The sequence below is a fragment of the Hemicordylus capensis genome, chromosome 4 (genome assembly GCF_027244095.1).
Source record: "Hemicordylus capensis ecotype Gifberg chromosome 4, rHemCap1.1.pri, whole genome shotgun sequence".
Lineage (NCBI taxonomy): Eukaryota > Metazoa > Chordata > Lepidosauria > Squamata > Cordylidae > Hemicordylus > Hemicordylus capensis.
In genome coordinates this window covers 176,191,165-176,219,004 of record NC_069660.1, presented here as the reverse complement: position 1 = coordinate 176,219,004, position 27,840 = coordinate 176,191,165, and the positions used below count along the sequence as shown (strand labels likewise).

At 43.4% G+C, this 27,840-nt stretch overlaps 1 long non-coding RNA gene across 1 annotated transcript; it reads left to right on the top strand.

Moving 5' to 3' along the window:
* LOC128323114 (uncharacterized) lies at positions 1-27,197 on the top strand. Its single transcript, XR_008306174.1, has 2 exons — positions 1-903; positions 25,693-27,197. It is a non-coding gene; the product is annotated as an uncharacterized LOC128323114 (long non-coding RNA).
* The last annotated feature ends 643 nt before the right edge of the window (positions 27,198-27,840 follow it).

The window sequence follows — 27,840 nt, the reverse complement described above, 5'->3', positions numbered from 1 at the left end:
GGCAGCTCATCCATACTGTCTTGAGGTGTTAAGCAGTCTTTTGGGGCATCTGTAATCGTTTTAGCCCTGCATCATCACAAAATAATCCCGGTTTACAACAGACAGGGGAAAGACAATAAGATACACCCTCTTAAAATCTAACAGTGGATGATTAATTAAATGCCTGATGGTATAATACCAATTCTAATTCAATTATAGAGATTTTGGAAACTTCCTTTCTGGAGACCGAAAAATTTTGTGCAGCAGGGTGAAGCTGGGCTACTGGGAGTCAAGGTGGTAGGTCTATGCGCCGTGAAGGATGCTTGAGGTCGCTCGGGCAGGGCTTTCTGCTTGGTGAGACATACCCTTTGGCGAATCTTGCCCAGCCAGAGAAGCCAGCAGGGGAAATCTGGGGCCATATCCCTGGCCAGAGCAAGTACCTTTTTACTAGAAAGGAGGGAAGAAGGGACAGGACTGCGAGTGAGCACCCCTCTTTTCCTGAATTCAGCTGGGGCGTTCCGTATTTTCAGCCAAGGTGCGTTTTTATTGCGCCATCTAGCCCCTGAAAATCTGATAATCCCTGGAAAGGCAGCTTCAGGACGGGGCGCTGGAAGGGCTCAGAAATGTGTGCGCATCTATGAAGAGGAGTAGTAGTTCAGAAGTGAGACTAAGCTGGGGAATATTAGCAAGCACAATTTGAAACTTATCTAGTTATTTATTCCGCCTATGTACAAAGCGCTTTACAGAATACCGTAGGCAAAAAAGCAGGTCCCTGCCCGCAAGAGCTTACCATCTAAATTGCAACAGAATGGAGGCTAAAGAGAGGAGAGGCAAAGACAACAGGGGATGATTACGCGCAAATGCATTTACACGTATTGGGCTTTGTTTGGACTAAGGAGTTAAGCCAAAGGCTCCACAAAAGAGGTAGGTACCGCAGCCTCTCCCGCGTTTTGCATGCTGTCAGTGGAGTGGATTGTCCAAAGGGCGGGGGGGTGGTGGACCTTTGGCCCCTCTCCCCCCCCTTCTCGTTCTCCGCTCCCGCTGGGGTCGCCTTCAGGGCTCCCTGCCCTGTTCCCAAGGAGATCGCCAATGTGGTCTCGAAATGCCAGGTCAATCTTTGGCTGACATTTTGCGGAGAGCTTTGGGGATGCATGCCTTACTACAAAGACCTTCCCGAGGCTCTCCATTAGTGAGTGCAGATGAACGCCAAGAGTCTTCTGCTTCATCTTCGATGTTCAGTAAAAGATACATTTTGTTTAAAAGCAGGCAGGGAAAATTAGCCCAGACGGAGAGACAAGGGGGGAAGCAGCAATCGCAGCGTTGTGTCTCCGCAAGCAAAACTGTTTTTGCCTCCGGCTTTGATGCCCATAGCTTTCCGGGAATGGTCAAATTCGCGTTTTAATCCTTCCCGTTGAAATGGTGATTAATGGGGCGGGGGAGTGCAGCCTAGCCATAATCATTTGATGGTGCTCGTTTTCTGTTAATAAATGTTGAAGTTTAGGGTGCCACATACCGTCCCCCCTCATCGCTTTTGGTGTGCTGAGGTTATTCATTCCGGTGTGAGTTGATTCAGGTAGGTAGGTTCCTTTGCTTTTTACAGCTTCTGGTGTGATTTCTTCTCTCTGGATTGCTTTTCGTTTTGTTTCGATTTGATTTTAGTCCAACAATGTCATCATTACAAAGCGCCATGCACACTGGCGGAGCTATATACATCATCATAATAATTTTAAAAAGGTAATTCAGCTGGAACAGAGCACTTCCAATGTAAACTGACTGGCACCTCATCTAAAACCACCCCTTGGAATATAGTCCCATGCTCTTCAATGTTATTTACTCCCAGGTAGATGTGTCTTTCGGATCTCGGCCTTATTTAGATGGTAGCTGCCATTTTCTACAAACACTTCCGCTTAGAAAAAGTTGTAGGAGGAGTTCGTCTCTGTTTAAGACATTAACTTCCTGCATTAAAAGTAGTTACCTTTTCGAGATTCGCCTCCCCCCCTTTTAACTCGTACTGACAGCCTGATTTTCTTGGGAAATAAGCCCAATGGGAATCGATGGGGACCTGTTTCCAAATCCCCCTGTTTAGGATCAGGCGTAGGAAAATGAATGCTAGAATAACCAGCAACAACCCACAGCTTTCCCTAACGATGCTCAGAAGAAGGCTAAAGGAGTTTATTCCAGCTTATAGTGTGTTTTATGCTTAATAGGGATTACTTTCAAATATAAATAGGTTAGAATCCAGAGAGGGGCAAGGATAGGATATCTGAGAACAAGAGCAACTTGGCGGTGCACTTGTAGTGAGAGCTGAAAACACTTTGGAACCTCACAGGGTATATAGAATGTGAAAAGGCACCCCAGTGCCCTTGAGGGAGAAAAGTACGTCAGTGGTAAGATAATGCAGGGCACTGGATGTGGGCGCAGGCATTTAATTCATAGGGTTTAGTTTCCTCATCCACCGGTGTGGATTCTAGTTGGAAAACATGCACAAGTGACAAAGGTACCATAATAAATATATGCAGATAAATCCAAGAGTACCATCCAGCGGGAAGTTCTCCTGCACAAACGCCATTGAAATGAATGGCCGTGGAAGAAGAGCAGTTCCTATTAATGTCAATTGAGTTCATGCAGAAGGGCTTCTCTTGCACCAGCTCATTTCTCTAGTCATTGGAATTTCGAAAATTATAATTTATTTGGTGTAGGAATGTGTGTGTGTGCGGCACACACACACAGTCCATAAAAACTTTATAATATATTGTAAATCAGGCCAAAAGTGATACAACTTTTTTAGTGTGTGTGTTTATATTCCAACAGTCAGAAATGTCTGTTGACATCCACATGAGGATTCTGACAATCTTGACCTCTTTTTTTTGTAAGTTCAAAAAAGAGAAGAAATACAAGAAAATGTTGCCATATATATCTAAGTGTGACTGTCAACAGTCAACAGTGTTGCGTCTGAAAAACATACATCCAGACCCTTTCAAAATCAAACTCCCAAAGTACTCCTAGCCTGGAATCACTAAATCTCTTGCAGTGATTGCCATGATGAAAAGAAACAATATAAGGGGCTAATTATCCCAAATAAGGGAGAAAGAAACCCAAAATGGAAACTAAAAAAAATAAAATAAACATAGTTCTAAAATTCTCCGATAAGTATACTGAGGTAATTGCATGAGAAGCGTCTGAATTATTAAGAAAGTCTCTTTCTAAATATGACGTACGGATCATTAAAGTGTAATCTATAAAAACAAACACAGATTGCTGAAAATGTGGACAGCTCCTCGTTCCTCTCTAGACTAGTCAGTCACACGGGCTTGGTCCGCTGTTTTCTATAGTCCATATTTGAAAGTGTTGCCTGGAGGAGAAAAATCACTAGCAAAACAAACCTGATCTATATTCCAGTTAAGCTGAAATACTAAACTCAGAGTCTACTATTCAACTGGATTATCGTTGGAGCTGTAAATAAATATATATTTTAATAGCAGCACAAATTGAGAACCAGCGTTGTGAAACCATATACCATGATTTTGCCTAAATCGTGTATATAACTTTTAATTAGTTGTAATCACTGCATTCTTCTTTAAATTCACTGTACAAATTGCTCTGAGCTTTGTTGAGTGCCCGTGCCTGTGAGTATTGGAAAGTGCAGAGAGACATTCTGCAGAGACCAGAAAAACGCCACTATAGGAGCATTTCTTTCTCAAGCGAAAGATAAACTATTGTGCATAAAACTATTGGGTAGTGTGTGAAGCAAAGACTAGAACCATAATCTATATTTAGCTCCCCCAAACAAGCAAATAATATTCAGGTTTAAGAAGGCAGTTTGAAGCTTCTTATTCTTATTCTTCTTATTATTATATAAAAATATGAAATAAAATTCAGGATGAAGGGCCACCGGTTTGGAATTTCATATAGGAAAATGTGTTCTTATAAGGAAATACGTCTCTTCATCTTTGGATTCATTTCAACCATTCATAGTTTTTTGACCGAGTGAATTCCGTCCTCTCCAGCTTTTTGCTGGTCACAGAACAGGAAAGCATCGTATTTGTTGACAACTTTTAAATCTAAAGCGGCTTGAGAAGTTTTCAGCGAATGACAAGGGAAACTTGGGTCTCCAGTCTCCCTTTAAGTGAAATAACTATAGAACTCGTCAGATGCGTTCACCAAGAGGAAATCATACAGGCTGGGCAGAGAAGTCAGGGAATCGATTTAACTTGCTAAAATGTGGCTGGGGTCTCTTTTTGTATCATCATTATTACAGATTTTCAACCCACCGCACACGCACACTTTCTTTTCTCTCTACCTCCCCCCTTCAGCACAGCTGCAGAATGCCGTTTAAGGCCAAGATTGGGGATAATGGAAATATCATCAGGAGACAATTACCCCTTTCAGAGTATTCACTTCTCCTCACAGACACTGTTATTTCAGAAATAGGATCATTTGATTTCATATTGCACTAAATAATACCCAGCCGTCTCAAATTGCCAGCTTCTGAAAAGCCACCCCTCGGAATAAAATTGCGGGAGCCTCGCGGGTTTTTCGTTGCTCCCGCTTTTAGGCAGACTTTTAAGAGGAAAGCGCGCGCTAATCCCGCGCAAAAGGAGAGGCGCGAGCCCTTGGGCGCAATTTTTTCACCGGGAAGGCATCCTCCGGAAGCCATTTCTAGAGGAGACCTTTATAAGTGGCACATTTGCTCCCAGTAGTCTGCAGGAGGGGCCCAAAGCTATCATTTGGGCTGAAGAGAAAAAAGGCGGGAGAAAAGGAGGCTGCGGAGCGGACTGGGAGAGGCAAGCGCGCGCTGGCTCTCTCTCCCTCACTGTAACGCGCAATCCGCAATCCTCCTCCTCCTCCTCCTCGACACTTTTTCTGCGCGCGGCTCGCATTGGCCGAGAGAGAGAGAACAGAAGCCGCAAGCACACACATACCGCCGCCGGCGCAGCTGGTTGGTTTCGTCGTGCGGGTGGCGCGTGGGCGGCCTGGTAGGATTTCTCTGCCAAGAGCGTCTAGCCCGCGCTCTGTGATGTTAGGCAGGCTTGGCTGTGTCTGGCTTCGCTCGGTGGGTTCGCCTCCGCAAAGAAAGGCGCCGCCGCCGTCGGTCCTTCCTTTCCTTCCTCTCCTCCTCTCGCCGTTTCTGCTCCTTCCCTGGAAAAGGAAACATGTGCGCTTCCCCTCCCGAGACACATACGCCGCCGCCTGGGTGACATTTCTGAGGCAGATAAGCGGCGCTCAGCGACGTGCCGAATGCCCCCGCCCCGCCGCCCAGTAGATTCTTTTCCGCCTTGGCGTTGTTTCTTCTGCTCCGCCGGCGAGCCCAAACCAAGCGCAGGCAGGGTAGTTCAGAGGTGCTTCTGCCGGTTTTAGCCTCACAGACTTGTAACACTTTGTCTTAGCGTTACCCCCTGGATTACTAATTAGATGGGGAAAACAAAACAGGAAGGAAACCAGGCGTCTGGAGTGTGTGTGTGTGTGTGTGTGTGTGTGTGTTTCCCCTGCTCAAGAGGTAAAGACGAGGACGCTGCTGGCCAAGCGTTTGCAGTGACTTGAGATACTCAGGTAGTCTCCGACGTATTAGGCAATACAAAGACACTTCCCGCGGCATCCGAAACAAGCAAGCCACACTGAATCAATAGGATTTACTCCCTTGTAAGTGTGCTTAAGATGGAAGCTTTAACACGGAAATAAGTTCCACTAAAATAAATGGATATGCTTCCGAGAAGACTGATTAAGGACTACGCTAAAATACATTTGGTTCAACTGGGGATTTTTAAGGTTGCAATCCCATGAACATTTATTTGGGAGCAAATCCCACTGAACTCTTTATTGAGACTTGTTTCCTAGTAAACATGCATAGGATTCGGCTACACAGTTCCCAGTGTTTAGCTCAGCCCACGCGATCTGTTGGATTTCCTCTCTAGTCTCTACCTCCACCATGAGTCAAAGAAGTATTTTAACTAATTCCCATTGGTGTAAATGGGACAATGAATGGAGAGATTAGTACTACATGCATAGCTTTCCCACTGAAAAACAGTGATTTGAGTTCAGTCCTAAATATGTTTACCCATAAACCAAATATACTTCACATCGTTCAACTCTCTTGTCAGACCGATTTCTGGGCATTTTAATAAGGACACTGATAAACCTGAATGTGTTCAGAGAAGAGAATAAAGACTGAGAGGGACCTAAAAACCCAGTCCTATAAAAAAAAGTCGAGTATTTTTAACCAGGAGAAAAGAAGACCAAGGGGAGATATGATACTTGTCTTCAAATATATGTCACATGAAATAATTGGGCTTGTTGTGGGTTGCTCCTGAGAGCAAGATTAGAACCAAAGGGTTGAAATTACAATTAAGCAATTTGTTTCAGGCTAGACAATAGGAGGAATATCCTAACGTAAAAGCTGTTCTAGAACAGTCTGCATCATAGAGGCTGGACTCTCCTTTGCTAGAGGTTTTCAGAGACTGGACCACCATCTATCACTGATGCTGAAGCAGTGAGTGGGTTGGATTAGACAGTCTCCAAGGTCTCTTCCAACTCCATATGATTCTATTATTCTAAGTCCCACTGAACAGATTTGATTAAGTGAAGTTGGTGTTGATTCTTAGCAACCACATAGATGGTTTCTCTACAGGATAATCTCTCTTCAACTTGGCCTTTAAGGTCTCTCAGTGCTGAGAGACCTTAAGTGCTGAGAGACATTCATTGCTCTCCTAATCGAGTTCATCCACCTTGCTGCTGGTCATCCTCTTCTTCTCTTTCCTTCAACATTTCCCAGCATTATGGACTTCTCAAGGGAGCTGGGCTTTCAGATAATGCGTCCGAAGTATGATAGTTTGAGCCTGGTAATTTGTGAACAGAACAAAGCAATGAGATCATTCCTAATAAGCATGCTTAGAATTTCAACCTTCAAACTGCTTGACTTTTGCTGGATAGTACCCATGGAAGCAAGTCTTCTAGTCACAATCCAGCCATCAATAGGTCTTATTTCCAATCAAAACAGCAGTCTATTCACATATAGATGGGAATGCATCCTGTTGAACACAGGAGGACTCTGCATATCCACTTGGGTTTTACACAAGTACTCAATTGTCCTTGCTTAAATTTTGCTCTTGTATTTTCACTGCTTCCTATTAGATGGTGCTGGCTCTTGGTCTTTTTTCTAAATTCCTTTGTGAAACCATTTCCTCCCTCTTAGGGTGTTCAGTGGGATCCCTTGCCCACAAATGAAGTAATTACCATAATTTGTCACTACCCAAATTGCATATTTAGTGTCACCAGCACCAATCAGGATGCGCCTTTCTTTTCTCCCCCCACACCCGCCACAAGGGTGGGCAGGGTCTAGCCCTGCCCCAACCAATCAGAAATCAGAATCACTTACAGGCACTTGTTCTGACCAACAGCCAGCAAAGAAGGCGAGCACAATCATTTGATTTCCCAGGATCATTTTAGGCAGGCTGAGCAGACTCTTTGAAGATATTTATGCAAAATGGGAGCATGGCCTGCAAGCAAATGGAGTTCAAAACAGGTAGGAGTCCTGACTACCTTTCTCCAGAGGGAAGCCAGCTCTTTTCTCCTCACTCAGAACCACAACCAAGCCTTCAGGAGGCACTGGATTTCTCCAGAGTTTGCTGAGAGCCCTTTTCCTTTCCTTTTAAAAAATGCCACTAGCAAATCTTGGCAACATTCACAGATCTAGAGAAGCGGGGAGTGGGATATGGTGGATTTACACTTCCTCTCAGTAGTTCTTTTACTAACAAGTAAACAGCCCCCCCACCCTTCCTTCTTCTGGGACTTTAAGGAAAGCCTGTTGGTAGCTCCTTTATCTTTCTCTTACTCTCTTTCCTCTCTTGAGGATGAAAGAGAAATAGTGAGTTATGGTTTCCAAATAAAACAAGGCATTTTAACTGAAATTGCTAATTGGACAATTTCAAACTTATCTTGTCTGAAATATGTGTCTTTAATACAGAAATGCTTGTTTTTATTTTTTAAGAATTCTGAGATTATTGCTTTCTATTTATAGACAACCAACAGGCACAGTTTGGAAAGCAGGCCCGTCCAAAATAGTCAAGTAGCTCCACCACTCTATAGTCCTTATGCCAGGTTTTTTGTGGTGTTTGGTTATTTTGTGTTTTACCTTTGGGTGTGGGGAGTGGTAATAGTATTGAAAGGAGAGGTTGTCCACATAAATTCCTGGACAGGTTTGTAGCTTAATTTTCAAATCTGATAAAAGACCTCAAGTAAATGTTGCCCAGAACTGTAGGCAATTCCATACAGTTTATTCCAAGTAAAACCTAACGAACTCATTGGGGGTTACTCCCAAGTAACTGCTGTTTATATTGTGAGAAAGGGAGAAATAAGGCTTGCTTAAAAAACAAACAAACACCAAAGTATCTATGTGCATATTTGTGAGAAGAAAGGAAAGTAGTGGGCTCTGTGTGCAGCCAAATACATTGTGGTATTTTCAAGAAGAGTAAAACTTGTGTGTATGCAGGTGCTACCTGCAAAAAGACACTTAAGACTCCAACAACAACAGCTTCAGTAGATCTTGATGCTTGGTCCTCCATGGAGTGGGGAGGAGGGGGGGATGGAGGCAATGCTGATAGAAAGTATGGAGCTACTGAGGGGAAGAAGTGGCATGGGGACGAGAGAGGGCATTGCTACTTTCCACACTGGCACCCACAATTGAAGAGGCTAGGGGCATGATTCCTTCACTCACAGCCAACCAAGTGACAAATTTAGCACTAAACAGCCAGCTGCCAAGTGTTGGTTTGAATGATGGAGATTTGGGTTGAGACAAGAAAACAAGTTTACAGATTGGCAAAAACCATGGGCTGGTGATTACTCTTCCACTGATTAGGGTTGTTGAACCTGCCTACAATTAGCCCCGCCTATGGTTACCCCTGCCTCCCTCCCCTCCTTTCTGCCCCCTCCCCCAGCCCTAAGACGCAGCAGCCACCACTGCTATTCACTGTATAGTTATGGATGACCCGGCAATTCTAGTCCGTATCAGTGACTGTAAATACACATTCAGGCAGTGATTATTGTTATGAAGCACACGCATTTGAATGACCTTATGTATCATTTCATCAGTTACACCTTCTCCTAATTACTGTCTGTCCTCTGTTTTAACCATCTGCCCTGCCCATCCTGGACTAGATGTATCGGTGCCATCCTACCTAACTCTACTAAAGTAATCCATTATCCCGCAGACAACAGTGTGAGGTTGGGACGTTCCCTTCATAAGCGTTCAACTTCGAGAAATCCAACATCACTCATTGTCCTTAAGATCACTATCATTACTCTGATTCATATTAGGGTTTTATTTTCTACATCTTTGGTACCCACTTGGTCGTTTAAAGATGAGCGCAGGATCTATTTATTCATTGAATTCATTGAAGTAATTGCCACAGAAACGCGCATGTGTGCAGTTTGGTTTCTTGATTGAGTTAAGACTGATATCCCAACCTCAGCCTCCATGCTTGCGGTGGCGTGCCATACAAAATAACATTTAAAAACAGGGCCCAGGAGTTTTCTCAGGGCATCCAGGAGTTTTCCTCAAACCTCATTGGAATCAGTGAAAGTGGCTTACCTACTCTTGCTTGGTTCCGCTCAAATTAGGCTTGCTTAGGCGAATTCCCCCATGTATTGGGTTCAATGTACCACGTCTCCTATTTATTTCGGTGAGCCTTGCAAGATTTTGTCAGGTAAAATATCAGGACAAATATGGATCGTTAACCGGGTTTCCTTCAGCGTACTGGTGGCCAAGGTCTTAAGGAACTGTTTATATAAGGTAATTCTGGATATTGCTTTAGAATAACTTCCCAAAGACTACATTTTGCATCCGTTAGTGATTGATTATCAATGTCATCATTACAGATAATCATCATGACATCACTACTACACCACACTTAAATATACCCAAACACCATTTGGGAAACTATAGGTTTTAACAAGTTTATTAGGCCTGCCACTGATTAAATAATTTTAAATTGATTAATCATTTGCCTTCATCTGATTAATCAATTAATTTAAATACATTTGCACAATCAGGAAACATTAATGTAAATGCCCTTTTGAGATATTAGAGGAAGTGTGAGATAATGTTTACCATTTAGAAAACAAAAGGTATGTTTAACATTTTCTTTTTCATTCCTTAATACAACAGAACCCCAAAAGCAAAATAACATCAACAATGTCCTTATCTATGAATCCCACCTATTACAATGTGGTCTCTCCAGGTTATCAGTGTTAACAGGCTACTTCTATAAATGTTTGCTTGTAAGCAAGCCCATTTAGTTCAATGGGCTTCTTCCCAAATAAATATGCATAGGATTGTAGCCTACAACTGCAGTCCTATACACACCTGGTGCCTGAAATCAGAAGGCCTTGCTTCATAGCAGCCAAATTTAGGATTGGACTGCAGAGCTTTAAACTGATTAATCTAGAGATTAAAGTAGTTAATTCTATTCTGAATCAATCATTAGTTAAATTTAAGCAAGTCCCTTAATGGATATGCCATAAGCATTCTAACCAGACCGGGATGCGGTGAGGATGAGTAGAGGGATATTTTAAGCAAGCCTTCCGTTTTGGAGAATGCGCTTCTCTGTGAAAACTGGACATGTGAGACTGGAGACCTGTTCCAAGCGCAGATTTGCACGTTTGCACATCAGCAGGAGCTTTCCAGTTCCTTGCCAACGGGTTTGTCATAAACCCTCAGCAGACTGACAGTCTTGCTTCAAGATAATAAAAATCATCAGCCTGTCCGTTGGTCCCCGTTCTCCAATACACAGAGTATTTGGATCTAAACAAATCAGCGCCCACAATCCTGCCCACTGAGTTCAATAGGACTTGCATCCAGGTACGCCGACACTTCTTTCATTTGCACATTTATTTGAAAATAAATCCTATGGATAGGATCTCACAGTACTCTGATCTAACCTGTTTCAGAACTGGGCATCTCATCATCACATTTTAATCTTTCCTCCAACGAGCTCAGGACAGCCTACAGATAATTTTTCCACGTCCCGCCTTTATCCCCACAACAACCTTGTGAGGCGAGTTAGATTCGGCTGACTGATTAGCCAATGAGCTTCACGGTTGAGTGGAGATTTGAACCTAGGAGCCCCAGGTCCCTCCAAGGCCAACTCTCAGTCTCTTACTCCCTGGTGTTTTAAATCCACAAAGCAAGTGTAATGCATACTTGGGAATTCCTCACACTGAAGGCACCTGTGTTAAGTGAACTTGAGTATGCACTGTTGTCAATAATATAAAATGTGCCTTACTGGATCAGAACAAAGTCCCAATACTGCAGCATGATTTGCAAGCATCCAGCAGGTCCACCGGACATTAGCCAATAGCTATTGCCTACCCACCCCTGCACAATACCACTGGTTCTTAGTGCTTGGTCATTCATTTACTTACCTGAACCTGTCTATAATGACTAGGAAGGAAGGTGCATGCCTGTTTCAGCACACCAACTCTTTCCAAAGGGATACATCTTGCAGAATCAAATCTGGGTGATGAGAATTCGAGCTCAATCACATACTTGAATTACTTATTACTTAAGCTAACACGTCAGAGCGAAGGCTAGACTAGCCCGATCCTCTGCATGTTTACTCGGAAGTAAGTCCTGCACCAAAGGCTCTGAAATTCTGAATCTCCTAACTCCCTGGTGCCAGTTTCTTTTCGCGAACTAATGATGATAATAAATTAGATTGCGACAGCACTTTAGAGTGTTCTGAGGGCTTCCAGTATATTATCTTGTCGCAGACCTCCTTGCAACTACCCTGTAAGGTAGGTCAATGTTATTTCAGCATTGCCGATAGAATGCTGAGGCTGAGAAAATAGTGGCTTGCCTAAGGCCTCCTAAGGGACTTCAGGCAGAGGAGAGGTTTTAGCCGAGATTTCCAGATTTATAGCGGAGTCTATTTCCAGCTAAGTGACACCAGCTAACTACATCTAATGTTTTTTAGATTTGCATCGAGATGCAAATAACGCCTAAAGCGACAGTAAACAGGTTCGCAGGTGATTGTCAGTTCGCATTTATCTGGAGCGAGGGATACAATAAACATCTTCTTCTTCCTTGTTTTTCATTTAAAAGCCCAGGCTGACAAACGCCCGAATCTAACAGCGCTGCGGCCACATTGCATTCTCTGACCATTGCATTCTCCACGTCCTCCTGAAAGAACAAAGAAAACCACGGTAGTACTGAAATAAGAATCAAACATCTTTTAGGAAAGTCCAACCTGCACTGATATTTGATGATTCGGTGCAAGGAACTGTTTTCCCCCGCAAGACAACTGTTGATGGCAAGTGATGAGCCATTGATTTCCATTCAGCTCCTTTCCGGGTAAGGGCCTTGAAGGTCCTTTACAACGTGCTCGGGCTTTGCGATTACAACAGCAGGCGTAATCATACTCCTAGTAGTATGATTCATGTGATATCCGAGCCATTAAAAAAAAAAAAAAAAAGCAGAGGGAGCTTCTGTAAAGGGTTTGTGACAAAGCTGCAGTGCGGACAGACGTCTTTTGCTTTTATCCCCCTGAACTTGAAATAAACTACTCTGGTCCTGGCATGCTAACATCCCATTAAGCACTGGCTCACGTGCACAATAACTTGATTTCTCTACACGTGATGTCTTCTAGCTGAATGTGTTATTATGTGGTTACAACTGAAAACCACTGCGTTTGAACTGAACCGTGCTGTTAGATTTGCGATGGCTTATTCAGTCTGTCATGTATGCATGGCGAACCATGCATACATGACTTTTGCTTTCGACAAGTTTGGTTCCAACTACGTCTGTTTCGGATTCCAGCAGTGCAGCCTGATCCTGTTCTTGTTTACCCGGAAATGTCTCCTCGAGCTCAGAGAGAGTAGAAAGTGCTCATAGGATCGCAATGTCAACAAAGCACTCTTCTTTCACCAGAGTTCTATTGAAGCCAGGATAGCATACTTGAAGGCTTCCCAAGGTAAAAAAACAAATGAAAAACAACCCTCTCTGAAAGGAGAAAGTAGCAAGGGAACAGCGCCCTCTCTAGGATGCTCAGCTTCTACATTCTCAATGCTAAATATGCAAGGGAGACATACTGCAGAAGTAAGGGGATTACCTGACTTAGACTGGGAACAATTAACAAACTAAGTGTGAATATTCATCTAGATAGCAATTTACATCCAGTCTAAGTAGGGACTCATGAGTAATTTAGTCTGGTTGTCAGCCAACATCTGCTTTCTGTGCCCATTCAAGGAGTTCCCTCCCCTCTCCCCTTGCCACAGTGCGGATGAGGTTGCCCACTTCCTCTGGGTTGCCACCCCGTTTGGAATGCACTTCCTATCCACTGCCTTGAGTGGGGCATCCTTTATAGCTGGAACTATTCTTGGATATGCAAGTTGTGATCTGGGAATACTTTACCGCTAAATCAGTGTGATGTGCTTAAAACAGTGTAGGACAAACTATTTTCTGCCAAATGATATACCCGATTTGGCATCAAAGCTGAAACTGATTTATTATAATCATAAGGGTATGCCTACAATAAGATGAGACTCCCATCATAGTCTACAATATGAATGGACATTTCATCTTTATATCAATACAATATATCAAAACACACGGGTGAGGTGGTGTGAATCTACGAAATATCTACACACACAAAGGCGCGCGCAGCCATAGAGATATTTAAGATCTCCACACACGCTTATTTATCATCAGCGGCCTCTACTTGGTAGCGGAGCACACTCATGCTGATTGCATCTTGTATTAATTTGACTGGGAAGCACGTTCATTTGTGCCTCGCATTGTACCATGGCATATTTACTGCTATGGCTTGGGTTGTTTGATATTTTGGTCTCACAGCCCCAAATAACAAAAATAAAAATCTGTTTCTTTCCACCCTTTCTGTTCAGAGGGTCCCCATACTAACTTCTGCATCTGAATCACGCTCTGGCCCAGAAAGCTTCTGCCACAAATGTGTTGGTTTTCTGGAATACTTCACAGTTTTTGCTGCAACAGACTAAGCAGCTACCTCTACATTATTATTTGTCTTGGCAATGTCACTACGTCCCTTTTCTAGGACGGGTCACCTGACACACTGCCACTATGCATCGGAAGGAGACTCGCGGAAGATTCCCCACCCCCTCCCCTTTCCAGAAAAGAAAAGGGGCGGGGGGGTGCGTGTGTGATTCTTACAGCGAATAAAAAGAGAGAGGTTGGGGCAGAGACTTGGATTAACTTTCATCTGACCTGCAACCTCAGTTGAAGCGAAACATGAGGATTTAATGCCGTTTATGATGGGCATGGTAGAGCAAAAAATGCAGCCCGACCCCATCGAATTCAATGGGACTACCTCCCAACTAAGTGTATGGGATTTCAGCCTTAAACACCGTTGCTCTACCAATTTCAGTTTATGTATGTGTGACTACAGCAAAATGAGTCACTGGGAATAAACGTTGCTTAATTTTGCCTGGATCGTGCCCAACAATCCTCCCTTCTAATAAAGCGGCTATGTATGTTCATGCGGAAGTATCTCATCTTGAACCGAGTGGGGCTGACTTCCGAGTAAACAGGGTAAGATCGGGCTGCCTAGGTTCTTAGGTCGCCAGTTGTTAAGTTCGATTCTAGGCATATTTACTCGGAAATCAGTCCAAAGGATTTCAGTGGGATTTTCTCCGAAATAAAAGTGCAGCTTTAGTGGGCTGGAAAATCCAGTTTTGTTTTTTTCCTGTTTAAGGAAAGCGGTGGATCCATTTGTGAGTGTAGATGTTCACGCTGCTGAGATACTACGTTCACTTGCTTAGGAGTTAGTCCCATGGAACACAGTGCGACTGAGCTCCGAAGAAATATTTTATTTATTAATTATTTATTTGATTTATACACCGCCCTTCTGTTGCTGTGTTTTATTTTCAGAGCGCCATCATCAATCTGCACGGCTCTTGACAGAGTACCAGCACAGAGCCGTAGCTAGGGGATGGGGGGCGTTTTCGCCCCTCTCGCCGTGGCCCCTTGGAGTGAGGGAGATAATGAAGGGGTGGAGCTGGGCGGCCCTTAGGGGCCCCAACCCACCCGCTCAATTAGAGTTACACCCCTGTACCAACCAGTTGTCAAGACCTTGCCCCGAGGAGCTTACTCTCCCTCTCTTCGTGGGGCCGGCCTGCTTCTTCGGCTGCGTGGCGATCCACGTCTGTGAGCCTTCGCGACTGCGGGGCTCTTTAAGCAGGATCCTTTTCCAACAGACGCTAATCAAGTAATTTCCCCATCCCAGCCCCATCAAATTGCTCTTTAGCTGTTGAACTGTGGAGTTTTGCTCCGCTTTTCTCATGCTAATCACCCCCATTCAGCAGCTCTCTTTGAGGCTATTTGTAGTGGAATAAATCTCCTTGTTTGCCTGCCGCATGATTAATTGATATTGTAGTATAGCTTTTGTTGGGAGGGGGGGCGGCGGCTGCGGAGAGCTGAAAAGGCAGCGCAACACAGCTCGGCGAAGGCGCTGGAGAGACATCATTGCGCCGTCGAGGTCTCCCAAAGGTCGTCGTCGGAGGGAATAGACGGGTCGCATTTATTTGGTCCTATTTATTTACTCCTTATTAGAAAATGCGATAAAGGGGTGGGGGGATCAAACCAAATGCGGGGGCGGGGGGCTAACAATAAACCCATCTCTCTTTTCCCTCTTCTGGCTTACTTGATGAAAAATAGCCCTTTCCCAAAGACCGTCCTAATTGAATTTCATGCGGCCTGGGATTTATGACGCCCGTTTTCCTTAAACACACACACACACACACACACACACACACACACACACAATCAAAACAAGTGTGTGTGTGTGTGTTTGAGTTTGGGGTCGGGGGGATAGCCTAAAAGCCTTGGCCTTGGCCAATTTGCCTTTTTCGAAAAATCATTTCCCTGTGTAATAAAAAGCATCCACAATAAAAGGAGGCTGGGAAGGGGAAATAAAGAGGAAGAAGACACAGAATATTTACTTGTCATTCATTTGGAGGGTGTTGAGGGGGGGGAGTAACGGCAGGATGCAGCGGCAGGATGCAGCGGGGAGTTCTCTTAGGCAAGTCCCATTTAAATGTAGGGGAGCTGCGCAAGAGCATGTCCTGCCTTAGTAAAGCGATGGGCCGAGTTCGACGTTGCTCAGGAGGAAATGGACCCCATCAGGTCCTCAGCTCGTAGTCCCGGACGAGGCGTGCTGTTCGCCGGCTTCAGAAAGAGCCTGCGAACGTCTCTCCAACACAGATACCCGGCCCGGGTCTTGCTCATTCAGACATGCCCAAGAAATCCCGGTGGTTGTCAATGGCCGCTGTTAGTTCGTTTTTGCAGGGGAGGCGGAACGGGGAGCCGTCCAGGTTTCCTTTGGCCAGGGCTGAAGTCCTTTTAGTCCCCGCAGATGCACAACTATTTAAGCTCACTCTCGCCCAGCATCGCTTCCTCTCCGGCCACCACGGACGGAACACATCTTGCTTCCCAAACCACATAATTGCGGCTTGGCGCTTCAATTAAACAATCCCAATCTCTTGCTTCTGGCTTCATTGCAAATATTTTCCTTTTTTTAGAAGAAGGAGAAGGAGGAGAAGAAACTGTTTTCCCTTCTTTCTTCTTCCTCTGTGCAGGGTAATTGATAGGCTCTAGGAGAGGTCAGGATTAGCATAAGAATTAAGAGCAGTAAATTAATTTAATATTCCATGCACATCTTCAATTATTCCTCCAGACCTTTGTCTCCGCGGCTGGCAGCGAGAAGGTTCAGCTGCTCTTCAGCCAAACAACATCTGTGCAGTTAATAATTTGATAAATAGCTCATACAAATAGTTTCTGAATTATCTGCCAAGCCGGGACTATTCAGAGTTGAAACGTTTGGCAAGGCCTCCAGCGCGAAGGCTCGCCTGCCGCTGCGTACTAACCTCCGTTCCTGGGGTGATGTAGTTGCCCGGGCAGGCGTCTTTCTCCCGTATCTTTTCATCTTGGTAATCAGCGACTTCCAACAAAAGCCCGGGAGTGCTGGCAAGACTGTGCCAAATAATCAATGACCAGCAATTAATAACAAGGGTGGACCGTGGGCTGTTTGGGGGCTTAATTCAAGATGCTGACAGACCATGGGGGAAGGGAGGGGGAAGGCAGGTCAGTGGCGGCGGGTGCGGGTGGGAGAGAAGGAAGCGGGTCTTAAAATGCTTCTCAGGGGACTTGGGGTCCAGGCCCCATTGAAAAGAATGGAAGCAGCCTATCCAGAGCAGTCCTGGCCCGGTGAAACAATCCTGGCGGGACTGAGTGCCCCAAGTGCCGGTTATCTCAATATCCAGTCAGTGATGTTTGGGGATCGGGCCGTAGCTCAGCGACAGAACCACCACCACAACAAATACTTATATATCGCTTTTTAACAAAAGTGTCCAAAGTGAATGGATGAATAGAGAATGGATGGATGAATAAGATGGCTCCCTGTCCCCAGAGGGCTCACAATCTCAAAAGGAACGGAAGATACACACCAGCAACAGTCACTGGAGGGGAACTGTATTGGGGGTGGATAGGGCCAGTTGCTCTCCCCCTGCTAAATAAAGAGAATCGCCATAGCAAAAAGGTGCCTCTTAATCCACTTAACAGAGGTATTGGTAACAACACCTGCTTTGCCTGCAGAGGGTCCAGGGTTTAATCCCTGGCATTTTCAGGTAGGGCTGCAAAAGACCCTTACCTGAAACCTTGGAAAGCTGCTGCCAGTCAGTGTAGACAATGCTGAGCTAGATGGACCAAGGGTCTGACTCGGTGTCAGGCAGCTTCCTCTGTTCCTAAAAGAGCTATCCCATACAAAAATGAGGTCATTTCCCCTCTGCTCACCTCAAATGCAATGGATGTATGTCAAAAATAACTTATTGTGGGCGGGAAGTTCTAGACCTGAAACAGGTTACAGGAAGCTGCTTTCTGTTGAGTCCATCTAGCGCAGTGCGTACACTGACTGGCAGGGCTCTTTCCCAGTTGTTTTCCTGGAGATGCCAGGGATTGAACTGGGGAACGTTTGTAGATATTTGCTGTACCACCGAATCCCTTCCCAATTTTGTCAGCAAATTCAGTTCTGTTCAATTTGACTTAATAGAGGCTTTCCCATTAAAGGTGTTAGAAAGGTTGTTTAGAAAGGTAGCAGGATCACCAGTGACTGCTCTGGTGAATGGGCCACTGTTTATATATATTTGAGTCCTATGTAGAAATGTGACAGACCTACGGCTACCCTTTGGACCCACTGTTTACAAACCCTTTCCTCTGTACCCATCTCTCTCTCTCTGTGTGTGTATGTATATATATACAGGTGAAACTCGGAAAATTAGAATATCGTGCAAAAGTCCATTAATTTCAGCAATGCAAATTAAAAGGTGAAACTGATATATGAGACAGACGCATTACATGCAAAGCGAAGATAAGTCAAGCCTTAATTTGTTATAATTGTGATGATCATGGCGTACAGCTCATGAAAACCCCAAATCCACAATCTCAGAAAATTAGAATATTACATGGAACCAAGAAGACAAGGATTGAAGAAAAGAACAATATCGGACCTCTGAAAAGTATACAGTGTACTGTGCTTGATTGGCCAGCAAACTCGCCTGACCTGACCCCATAGAGAATCTATGGGGCATTGCCAAGAGAAGGATGAGAGACATGAGACCAAACAATGCAGAATTGCTGAAGGCCGCTAATGAAGCATCCTGGTCTTCCATAATACCTCATCAGTGCCACAGGCTGATAGCATCCATGCCACGCCGCATTGAGGCAGTAATTGCTGCAAAAGGGGCCCAGACCACGTACTGAATACATATGCATGCTTATACTTTTCAGAGGTCTGATATTGTTCTATTCTTCAATCCTTGTCTTCTTGGTTCCATGTAATATTCTAATTTTCTGAGATTGTGGATTTGGGGTTTTCATGAGCTGTACGCCATGATCATCACAATTATAACAAATTAAGGCTTGACTTATCTTGCTTTGCATGTAATGCGTCTGTCTCATATATCAGTTTCACCTTTTAATTTGCATTACTGAAATTAATGGACTTTTGCACAATATTCTAATTTTCCGAGTTTCACCTGTATGTGTGTGTGTGTGTGTGTGTGTGTGTGTAATCAATCTGCCAAGTGTGGATGGATGCATCTGACAAAATGGACTCTAGTGCCACAAAGCTCATAGAAAAGAAAAATTTAAGGTGCAATTTTTGCTTCATCCGACTAACATACCTTCCTGTCTGAAATCCACAGATGTTAATGAGCCACTGCAGATGAAACATCTGTCAAAATTTTCCTATCACCTTCAATGCCAGGCCTTGGAAAGGGCTCCCTTCACACATACACCTGTGAGATTCCAAGAACTGGGTAATCAAGTGATGAGAAAAATCAAGTGATGAGAAACCAGTCATATACGTACATATATGTATGAACTTCCCCCATTTTTACAAGGAAGTCATCCTACTTTGTGCCCCAACTACAGAAGCTACCACATGTGAGTCTTCACATTTTTCAAGGTTTCAAGACCCATATGTGGGTCTTCTTATATTTAAAGGAAAGACTATGGGTTTAGTTCCTTCACTTTCCTTCTATACTTGTTCTTCAAAATCTGTAATGCGGTTTAAGAGAGGAACTCATGGCTGGTTCACACATGCATATTCACCATTTGATAACTGCAACATCAAATGGTGGCTTGCATGTGTGAATGAGTAATCACAAATACACCATCACAGCTAAGGCTTCCATGTAACCTTCCATGGCTTGCGGAAAGGTTACCTCAAGAGTTGTCTTCTCCCACATGAACCTCCTTGGACATTAAGATCATCCTCAGAGGTTCTTCTTTCAATCCTGTTGCCTTTGGAGATGAGCCAGATGGTGACCTGAGACAGGGCTTTTTCAGCGGTGATGCTCTGATCCTGTAACATTTTCCCAAGGGAACGTTCCCCTCGCCCCCACCGGCACCAAGTTCAATGCCTTTTCAGCACCAGGCAAAGGCCTTTTGATAAGGCTTTTTAAAGAGCTGCAACTCGTTTGCTCTTTTAAGCTGGCCTGGTACTGATATGATCTGGCTGCTCTGTTAATTTTTACTGTATCATCAGTTATATAGTACTTAAGTGATATGCATGCACATTACAAGTGATGCAAACTAGCCCTTAATGAACCCTGACTCAATACATTAATATAGGCTAATTAATATTTCCATTGTGAAACCAGCAAAGAATCTTGTATATGATCTTATGAAGATTAAGTTTTATCTGACAAAAGCTTTTGTGGTCTACCGTCCACTATACTACAGATGTTCAGATGATACTACATCCAGCAATATGGCTTAGTCCATGAAAACCTATGTTACAATAAATCTGTTAGTCACTGAAGGTATCACAAGATACATTCCGCCCTACAACAAATTAACATGGCAACCCCTCCTGAAACTGTTCCATAGTAAAAGTATAATTTAAAGTATGATTTCATAGTAAATTGGGAACAATTTATCTGCAATCTTATGCCCATTTACCTAGGAGTAAGCTTCACTGAACACAGTGTGACTTGCTTCCTAGTAATTCTATACAGAATTGGACTGTAAGTACTTTTAAAGCCCATGAAGTTTAATGGAAGAGAGTTAAGCATGTGCTTAATCAGTGAGGCCCAACGCTCTTATTTTTGGCTAGATCACCTCCTGAATTTCTATTTTAATATTTTGTTTAATTCTGTGACTACATTAGATGTACACAAGAGAGCCATTTCTTTCCCTCTTAACAATGGCACTGCCTAGACAGATACTTGGAAGTCATTGAAAACTACACCAGAGTTCAGAGTAGTCTTGAATAAGAAGTAAATAAACTGGATGTCCTTGCACTTTAATGAGAACATGGTAGTGCTGATCCTTAAATGCTGGCAAACATTCTTCAAGCTAAGACCCTAATAACAAACCACTTCCCAGACCTCTTTTAAAAGATCATACTGTCAGGCATGTGGTTGAATGAGAGAAACCTAGCTTATTAGAGCTGGGTGAATATCACAAAACAAAAAATTGCCAGGAGTGTTCACTTGAATTCAGGATGATGTCCTCAATCTCTCTTTTGTATTGGCTTACTGCAGACATTTGAGGGGGGAAAGTTCTCGTTGTGCAGCTCTCAGAGAAATCAAAATTTGAGCTCTTTAGCTTGAGTGCAATATTTGGGCGAGAAGTAAGAGATTTCATGGAGAATGGGACACAGGATGACCCAACAGTGGGCTAAATCTCCCCAAAGTCCTTCTCCAAAGCCTCAGTACACAGGCAATTAAAAAAAGAGAGGAAAGGCCCTGACCTACCTCCTTACAAGCAGCCCTGACAATTTAATTCAGTTGCTTTGTCACTATAAAGTGGTAGTTATATGTGAGAGCTGAAGTCAGTTAATAAATTTTGCAGTGGGCCTGCTTTTCTAGTAATAATTGGAACTTCACTGAAGGACAATTTTAGTGAATTCCATGTTTATATTTAACAACTTCCTGACCACACTAGAACTGAATTGCAGCACATTGAGTGCCTCTGCTGAACCTGATGGAGCCTCATCCGTCTCGTTTGTCTCTACTCATATATGGTGTGTCTGTACTCAAAATTCATATATGGCGTGTCTATACTCAAAACATGTATAAAAAATGTTCATCGTTTGTCTTTTTGTTTGAAGTTTTTGATATATTTATTTAATTTATTTACTTATTTAATGAATTTGTATACTGCCTACTACTGAAGTCTCCAGGTGGTTTACAGCACAAAACAAACAAAAACAAAACAAGAATGTAACAGTTGAAACATATAAAAACCAGATTAAAATATCCATAGAAACACCAACTAACTAAAAAGCTTGACTGAAGAGATGTGACTTTAGTTGTTTCCTAAAGGCCAACAGGGATGGAGCAGTTCTAATCTCAGCAGGAAGTGTGTTCCATAGCTCTGGGGCAACTACAGAGAAGGCACGCCATTGAGTCGCCACCAGATGAGCTGGTGGCACCCTCAGACAAACCTCCCCTATAGACACCAACTTATATAGACACCAACTTATGGTAAGATATAGATACCAACTTGTGGTAATTATGTTTTTAAAAACGTTTGCCCACAATTTTACTCATAAGGAAAACAAACACATTTCTAAGTTGTAAGAAATATATTCCATACTTTAATATTCCATCTCCCATTTGGACTGTGTCCAGGGCTTCTCAACCTGTGGGTCCCCAGATGTAATTAGACTTCAACTCCCATAATTCCCAACCAAAGGCCATTGGGGCTGGGGATTATGGGAGCTGAAGTCCAATAACATCTGGGGACCCACACGTTGAGAAGCCCTGGGTATACAGTCATAACTATGAGTACCTGTTGGCAGAGCTGTCTCTGGCTTGTGTGGGACACTGTACAATGAATGCATATTTTTCCAGTTCCACCGGTGCCTGCTGCTGTGCTGCAGCATGAGGTCCTCAGAGGGCAGGGGGCCTAGGCTACCAGCCTTGTGTGCAAGGCTGAAAAGCAAATAATGGGGGAGATCTTCAGCTTCTCCTGAGTTGTATCTGGCAGCCTGTGCCTTGACAACATTGGAACACATTTGCAGAAGACCAATGAAAGTTTTATGTCTGAATTATGGAACTGCTGACTGCATCAACTGAATGTTCATCTGACTGAACTTTTGTACAATCAGTATGATGATGTTTGAAAGCAAATGAATAATTTAAAAAAACCCAATTTAGGGTATTATGCAGCTGAAGTGAAGCAAACTTAAGTCCCACTGGTTTTAATGGGAGGAAATTAAGCAGACAATAAAGTTTCCCATTGAAATCTACAGGACATAAATATGCCTAGCTTGGGTCAAATCATGCTTATGTTTAATTCCTCTAGCAAACACATTTATGACAAATTACATTACTACAACAACAACTGCCACCACCACTAATCAGCTGAAGTGTTAGAAGAAGGCACTGTTCTAGCTGGATGAGTAATTCTGTCAGTCTCTTTCCAGATAACTGAATCTGTATCTATTGCCTCAAGGGCAGTTTTAATATTGGTTTTCATCTGCCTCAAGGTCTTGTATTTCCACCTCATTCCAGAATCTGCCTCTCATGTCTTCTCTCATCCATCCTAATTATATTCCCATTTCTCTCTTTGCTCCCTTACTCATCAGGTCCTTTGAAGAAGTGCTTCTGATTGTGTCTTCTGCATCACGTTTTGTATACCTCAAATATTTTCCTTATCATGTTGTTTTGCAAAAATAAATGTTCTTTCTGCCCACGATTCACATCCATAACTAAAGGCTTGCTGAATAATTGTATTATAAAAGTAGATCTCAAGGTTTCTAGAGGTATTCTGGAGGTTAATGTCAACTTAGCTAGGCTTAAAAGGCATATATTAGCACTGTTTTGTTATGCAGTTGTCCTTAGTCATTATTGTTCTTAGAAATCTGAATTTTTTTCAAGGCCACTGAGCTTTAGAAAATGAATTGGGCAAGCACAGAACCTCCAATGTGCTGGTAGGAAGGGAAGTGGTTTTGGCGAATATACCATAAAATCCTACACTTAAGATAAATGAGAGCTACTTCTGTGTAATGGTAATTAGGACTGAAATGAAAGGACATTTTTTACACTGTCCAAAAAAATGGTGTGATGGTAATCCCCTCTTTACTGGGGATATTGGGAATTATAGTTTATTGCTTGGTGATGATGCTGATGATTCTTTGTTAGAGCCCCCTAGCGCTTCTCACAGAACTACACCCACCAGAATTATCTGGGTGAGGAATGACTATTGTGCCAGTATAAACCTACAGCATAGATAAGAGAATCCAGTGCTTCTAGCAACAGTTATGACCATGATGTAACCCCTGGCCATTCACGAAATTGAAAGAATAAAAAACAATCATATCAAAGGAGCAAATAGAAACAACAAAAACAGAGCAGAAGAAAACCAGATAAAACCACAGCAGATAATAAATTCAGCACTAAATGTAACATACCAAGCAATCTGTGCTCTGGTTGCCTGCAGGTTAGACTGTTACGTGTTTTACCTGGGCCTACTTTTGAAGACCACTTGGGAACTGTGGTTAATCCAAAACACAGCAGCTAGGTTGCTAACTGACCAGTCATTGGGAACATGTCTTGACAGTGATTAAATGGCTCCACCCAATTCATTTTGAAGCACAATCTGTCAAGCCTGTCTCTTGTCCAGAAGGTGCAGCAGCCTCAACTGGTAAAAGGCACTGTGCCACTGATACCATGAGCCTCCAGTGACAAAGCTGGCTCTATGAGCACCCCAGACTGGAATCTGATCATTTAGAGGAAGTGTAACCCATCCTGAAAAGGCTGGACACCACCTCCCTGAGCAGAAGAACCACCCACCAACAGTACTTTCATTTTTATCAAGGCTGAGCTTCAGTTATTTGAGCCTCATCCACTATATTACTGATAGCAGAAAATGGTTTCTACTGCCTCACCTGAATCAGATGTAAAAGAGATCTTCATCAGTATGATGATGACACCCTATATCAAAGTCCAGATGATTTCACTCAGTGTAATGTAAAATTTAAAAAGCAGAGGAGATCAGATGGAACCCTGTACATACAGGAGTTTCCCAGCACCACCTTTTGGAATCTCCCTCCAGATAGGACAGCAACTACTAAAACACCGTGCCCCTAGTCCCCAACTCAGACAGCCTATCCAGAAGGAGACTGTGGAATTAAACACTCTGAGAGGTCTGGGAGTATTAGCAGGATTGCACTCCCTCTGGTCTCCCATTTATCAGGACAGTTTCTTGTTCTTGTTCTTTTTAAATTTTTTATTTAAAATCACCAGACACCATTACAATACATTTATGAAAACCATCTTTAAAAAGCAAAGAAAAAAGAGTCCCAAACCTATGACTACAAAACAGTAGATATATCACACTCTGCAACGTCATTCTTGGTCATTATATCGGGACAGTTTCTGTGCCCAAACCAGGCCTGAAACCAGACTGAAATTAGGCCACTTAATCAGTCTTGCATAAGACTCTGGCTGCATGGCAATCACTTGCTTGAGCACTTTCCACAAGAGGACAATATATTCACAACCAGCCAATAGATATTGCAGTTTTCAGGACAGTGGTGACTCAAGATCTCTGTGTGCCTGTGGCAGGAGGCCAAATGTTCCCCCCACCCACCTCTGCATGCAAACTTCCCCTCTTTTTAACCAGGACCAGAAGAGCATCTTGCCATCTCACTGGTGCCCCAATAATCAGCTGCCTGAGGCAATCGCCTCACCTTGCCTCATGAAAGGGCTTCAGGGCACAAGGAGGACTTGCAAAATATACACTTCAAACATTTTTAAAGCACGTCATATACATTACCTGCTTGTGATTCTTACAACAACCTCATAAAGTAGGTTAGCAGTTAACATTCCACATATTGCAGATGGTGGGCTGAGGCTGTGTGTGTGTGTGTGTGTGTGTGTGTGTGTGTGAGAGAGAGAGAGAGAGAGAGAGAGAGAGAGAGAGAGAGAGAGAGAGTTGCTAAAAGCCACCGAGGTCTGAACCAAGACTTCTGAGCTATAGATTCTTCCCCCTCAGTGACAAAGTATGTTGCTCATTTACTGGCTGGGGGGAAGTATTCAAAGTAGTAATTTAAAAATTTATCCATTTAATCCCAGTGTCAGTCAGTATCTTTTAACTGACATTGCCTTACTCCCTTTCACCTGATTTCTACTTTGGGAGGAGATCTGAAGAGTTGTGTGTCTTTGTCCTCCTCATTCTAGAGATAAACAGAATCAGCAGAATCAATTTTCGACCTGATCTCCAGCATCTCCTCCAACATCTTGCTATTGTGGGAATAGACTGGAGGTGCCTCCATGGACTTTGGATGGTGAGAGCAGATTCATGTGTGTGACAGATTCCCATCTGCAGTCCACCTTATCTGTGTTCAGGGCCATGTGCCACTGTGTTCAGTGTTATTCCAACAATGCTGTAACTATTCTAACTTGAGATGTTTAAAAATAAAACGTTGTGTTAACATGCAATGAATAATACATTATTTATAATCTTGGCTTGTTATGGATATTATCATTTGTTATAGTATGTTACATGCTATAACATCCTATGTTACTTTATTATATAGAAAGACCTTGGTTTTGCTTTGAAAATAAACTGAACTCTCTGATTCAGATTTACCTCCCCACAAACCTATAAACTCACCATTAAAAATCAACTCTAAATTAATTCTGCTGTGGGTGCATTAAAAAAACTCATTTATTTAAATATTTTTGATTGTTTGTTTTAGAGTTCTTTTCCTTCCCTTGGATGTCTTGCAGTTATATGGATCTGTCTAGGCACTAAATGTTAGGAACATAGGCAGCAGCCATATACTAAGTCAGACCATTGGGCCATCTAGCCCAGTACTGTGTACAATACTGGCAGTGGCTTCTCCAAAGTTGCAGGCACATTTTGACCTGCATATGCAAGACAATGGTGGACAAGTGTCCCAAACTTGTTCTTTTATAGATCTTTTGCTGTTCAGACTTGCTTAGTCATTTAGAATTATACAGATTGAAAAATGTTTTTAGGGCTAAATCACATGGGCTGCTAGCCTAACTAAATTACTCCTGAGTAGTGCTATTGAAATTAAGTAGTCCTTTAGAGTAACTCCTGAGTAGCACTGTTTAGCTGCTTCCTGCCCCCTTCACTGCGTTCGCGGCAATACCAGGTGAGCAGGGGACGGAGTTGCGGGCTTAGCTCAGGAAGCAGGCATGCAGGCCTCCATACTGGTCCCCCGTCAAATGTTGTGGGTGGACCAACCAGAGAACAAGAACGCCTACATAAGCAGCCAGCTCTGTTCAGTTTGTTCTCAGTTGCTCTGCGGGCAGACACTCTCCCATCCATCCCTTGACTCAGTGAGGGGTATTCCGGTCGCCTTTTGGGGCCAAGTAGGATTTTTTTTAGTGTCAGCGGATTGGCTATGTTTGGGGACTTTTTTTTTGCCTACTTCTCACTAACTTTGTTAAGGTTGTCACTGGGTTGTTTGGTCACTTTGCAGATGAAGTGGGTCGGGGTAGGTTAATTTGTAATTATTTATAATTATTTTGCCTCGTAGTAGAGATAAGGTTCAGACAAGTTCTGAGTCTGAGCCGAATCAAAGCCTGGTCCTTTGCCCTTCTGTGGGCATACCTCCTATAAGATTGACCAACATAGGGGATACTCACATTTTAGTTCAATTCCTCATTGCAGGTTTGTAATTTATTCAATAAAGTGGTCCTAGTTTCTTCCAGCTACGTGTATCCTGTCTTTATTTGGGTCTGGGTTCACAAAACTTTACCCAGGTGTCAGCCATGATCAAGAGAATGCTTTGATGTAGCTGTGTCTCAGCTGTGGTCCCATTCTGCAGACAAATGTTGGCAAGGCGAGGTAGGTTGTACTACCATAGACAACTCTGTGAGACAAGTTGAGAGGAGAGCTGGTCCACCCTGGTTGCATATGAATGAAGTGTGAGCACTGTAAGATATTCCCCTTTGGGGATGGAGCCACTCTGGGAAGAGCAGAAGGTTTCAAGTTCTCTCCATAGCATCTCCAAGATAGGGCTGAGAGAGATTCCTGCCTGCAACCTTGGAGAAGACGCTGCCAGTCTGTGAAGACAATACTGAGCTAGATAGACCAATGGTCTGACTCAGTATATGGCAGCTTCCTATGTTCCTAAGTTGATCTGACAATAGTCAGAGGTAGACTGAGTCCAACCCAGGCAAAGTTTTCCACATTAAACGGAATCCCAGATTTTGCCCCAGAAAAGTGAAGAGTGAGCTGTCACCTAGTCAGGGTCCTCAGAGGCCCTGGGATCACCCAGTCAGGGTCCTCAGGAGCCCTGGGATCCCACTATGTCTCTTCTCTGAGGGTGGTATTTTGTGGGGCTCAGGGTT